The sequence below is a fragment of the Phytophthora parasitica genome (assembly GCF_000247585.1).
Source record: "Phytophthora parasitica INRA-310 unplaced genomic scaffold supercont2.74, whole genome shotgun sequence".
Classification (NCBI taxonomy): domain Eukaryota; phylum Oomycota; class Peronosporomycetes; order Peronosporales; family Peronosporaceae; genus Phytophthora; species Phytophthora nicotianae.
In genome coordinates, this window is record NW_008649060.1 from 170,507 (window position 1) to 174,852 (window position 4,346).

Consider the following 4,346-nt stretch of genomic DNA (forward strand, 5'->3'; position numbering starts at 1 on the left):
ATGCTGCTTCCGGGCTTGAGCTCCGAGCTGGATTCTCGTACTCCCACTTGAAATAATCTTAATATCTGTTGTCTAAATACTGAATGACCTGTTGGCACCGAATTTGTATGAATAACTGTTAGTCACTCTGAACGTCTGTTGGAAGAGTATGAATGGCTGTTGTCCGCAGGAGCAACATAACTTCAGTGCTGATGGTGTGTTATTTATTTTCAGTGTCACTTGTCTGAATCAAGTCAGTTTCAAAACGCCATCTACTCCTCAACACAGCAGATTTCAGGAACCAACTCAGCATGGAGGCTGCCGACAGCTCGTCGGGTTACGACAGTGAGCTGACCGACGTTCTCGAGTACGATGACATTGGAAGGAGTGAGGACCTACTAACCACGTTCACACCAGACGACGAAGACATGCATAGTGCCACACGACCTGCCGACCACAGCACTCCAACTACTACCGGTGCGCGAAACGAAACGCCACAGCCCACCACAGACCCGTCTACCGTAGTAACACGTCGTGAATCTGATGGATATCGCTTAGAGACGCAGTGCACAAACCGTTCGTCTGATGTAGATATGCACAGTGCTAGGGGCTCAATTGAAGAAGACATCAATATCGACGAACATTGTGTGTACTCTACCAAAAACGTTGGAGCTGATATAACGGTTCGTGTTGAACATAACATCAGTGGTGACGGACACAATTCCGACTCTTCTCTAGACTACGGAAGTGACAGTGATCACGAAAGCAATGTGTGTGCAGATATTGTTGGGCTAGCTGAAGAATCTACTTACACCAGCATCGGATACTTCGACACGGAAGAAGAGGCAGAAAAAAATCTCCATCGCTTAAACGAGTTTGTATACACATACAAAACCAGATATATTTCGACATTTCGTGTTGGTAAGGAGTACCTGTGTCGATCCCACCAAGACTGCACACACAGTATTAAACTCATTGCTCACCAGGCGGGTGACCTAGAAACCCGTTTCCAGGTTCTCCAGAAAGGTCTACATACCGGGGCCATAGTAAACTTGAAGACCAGAGGCATATCGCCTGTTATGAAGCCGGAAATCGACTCACTTCTTAAGCTTGGGATGTCTGCTGGTCGGGTTCGGAACATGATGATGTTCAAATACCTACGAGACCCTAGCATGCTAGCGTTGATACCTGAGACAAAAAAGATGGAGAATCGAAAGGCACATCTCAAGAAGCAAGCAGGAGAGGGGTGGGAAATTAGCAAATTTGTCACTATGAGAAGCTGGACTTGCAGCAGACTATGCCAGAACCGTGAAGAATTTTTTCGTGTCGATGAAAACAACGCTGCAGAAATGAACGCGATGATTGTCCTTGATGAATTTGAGCATTCCGTCGTGGTTAATGGCATATCCATGCCTTGTGTTGGAATGGTGGTGACATCTAGAGCCCTGTTTCAAAATATTCGTCGCGCTGTACGGGACCAAGATGGTACCGTTGTCCTATCGACGGATGGAACGTACCGAATCCATTTCGGTGGGTGGACGCTGGTAGATTGTGGGGGCATTTCTATTGAAACCACGGGCCCTAGCTACGTTCAACGCTTTCGTCCTTGGCTTTACATGTTCGTCCGCACTGAGAGTACTCAAGCATACGAGCGAATGTTTTGTGCTTTGGTAAAGTACACAAAAATGTTTTTCGATGTGGACGTTGACATTCGCAGTGCAAGTATCGATCATTCGGACGCGATTGCGTCTGCACTGGAAATCGTGTGGCCCAATGTGGAGATTCTCACGTGTTACGAGCACTTGCTCCGTCAATGTCGCAAGCAAACCAGACTAGAGAAAAGAAAGGGATACATTAAAGACGTCGCAATGCCTCACATTCGTCTACTTCACATCTCCCATTCGCTAAAACAATTTCGAGCGCTTTCTCAACGAGTCATAAGCTCTTGGAAAGGTGATGGTGAGTATGAATTAGCTTCATGGTTCCAAAATGTCTATTTGACACCACGCTGGGAGCGCTGGAGTGTCAATAGTTCATCAATACCAGGATTCCTGCCAACGCAACAGCCCATTGAAAGTCATCATCGCGTTATTAAAGTGATAGTTACTGACTACAAAAAAGCTCCGACTATAACCGTGTTGAACTCAGTTCTGCCGAGAGTTCTTCTGTACGACTCGACTAATCTTGCAGTTGATCAACATCGTCACTTTGCAGAAGGTTTGTGTGTATCATCCAGTAGTTTTATTCTCAGTTAAACTAAACTTTTATTTCTCGTAGGACCTCTTAACGGTGCAGCAGTCATGAAAGCTAAAGACAAGTTGATCCTCCCCAGCAATCATCGCATCACCAGGACAAAATCCAGAGGCCGGACCAGAATCTTTTTTAACAGTGAGAACACAATGGTGTTACCAGTCTCTACAAGCAATCTAGCTGCAGTTAAAGTAACGGCAGAGCGCACCAAAGTGTAAGTTTTAGTTTTTCATGCTATGTTAAATTGCTAACTTGTTCGTCTTGTATGAAAAAAGGTTCAAACAATCTTTATCTGGAAATCTAGGCCAAGTGGAGTCTATTACTGAAGCCGAAGTGACCTTCCTCTCTTTACAACAGGTGATTGTAGATGACCAACAGATCGACAAAATGAACCCCTTGATACTTCGTGCAAAATGGAGCTGCGAGGACGTGAGATATGCAAAATCTTATTGAGCAGATTCTACATTAATACTAACTTTTGATTTTATATGACAGATCCAGGCTGTTCGAAATGCTCTTCGTTGCACCTGTAAAAGCTACATGCACACTGGCTGGGTCTGTGCACATACAATTGCGTCTCTACATTTGCTAGAGAAATTAAAGATCGGCCTCGCCATGGCAAGTGTTCCGATGCGCGGTCTTCCTGGTCGACCACGCGCACTCGTTGGTGCTTTACAACGTGAATCAGACATGTACGACGTTGACCGGCTCATCGAGTTGTTTAAAACCAATCCTGGCAGGCCTTTAAAGTGGCCAGTAGTCCAAGAGTTTGACGTTTCTGATGAGAATAAGACCTTCAAGGAGCATCGGGTCGGCCAAGTCGCTGGATGTCGACTTTCAGAAACAGAGGGGGTGTATATCTGGAGCGTAACATTCATTCATGGCGACTCGCTAGAATACCAAGTTGAAGAGCTAGCTCACGCAGTTCGTCGAGCTTATGCGCTTGGAACACAGTGAGAAGAAGCCACACTGCTGCTATGTAGATTGAAGCCATTCCTATACATTGCTTTTACAAACAGTTTGTCATACATTCACTACTACTTTCCTGTTGCTATCTTTCAGCACTGAAGATGTGTTGCTCTCTTAGAGCAACAGCTTTCCATAGATGTGCAACAGCAATTCAGAGTGAGCAACAGTTTTTCCTACAAGTTTAATACCAACAGGTCATTCAGTATCTGAGCAACAGAAAATAATTAGCACCCCTCCCACTTCACGAAGCACTGCAGCACATATACACGCGCATCAAATGCACGTCAATCAATATATATAATCAATACAAATTGTTGGTCTCCACGAAAAGCTTGCAGACACTCCTTGCTCTTCCCATTGTGTTACCGCGATCACTCCATGACGACAAACACCCTAACAAACTTGCACCATACACAATCCACAAGGATTACCACCTTCATGTTACCCGTGCTTGCTCACAAGAGGTTGTCACCAGAAAGTATCACCACAATAGATGTCGAAAAGCATTGCCCATGCAAATCATACACGTTTCTCCTGGAGAAATCTCCATAACCAATTGCAGTTCTCCTGCTGCAGTAACAGCATATCACTGCCAGACCTCTCCGTTGTAGACGAACAAACCAATGGTTGTAGACGAACTACTCCCACTTAATCAATATTCCCCAGCTCCATGCGAGCATTCCATGCTTTAGGTACGTGCTCCATACTGAGCTTCTCTCGGAGATATTCGAAACGCTGAGGTCCCAGAGCTTTAGTGAATATGTCCGCCACATTTTCAGTAGTCGGCACATATTCCACAATCACTGCACCATCATCGACGAACTCTGCGATCATCCTTGCCTCCTTGGCAAATCGCTGCACCCTTTTTGAGTTGCCTCTGTTCGCAATACTTGAATGGTGCTCTGCTTGTCACAGAAGACAGTGGACACCTCTTGCTTGATTTTCAGCTCTGCCAAGAGTTTCCGCGCCCACACCAGATTATCCACGCAATCGGAAGCTGCGACCAGCTCCGATGCGCACGTGTTTGTCGTAACACGTCCCTGCTGCTTACTTTTCCACATCCAAGTGCACCCGCTCAGTTGCAGCACGAAACCCGTAGTTGAGCGACTTGTGTCCTTACACATCGCATGATCCGCATCAGAAAATAC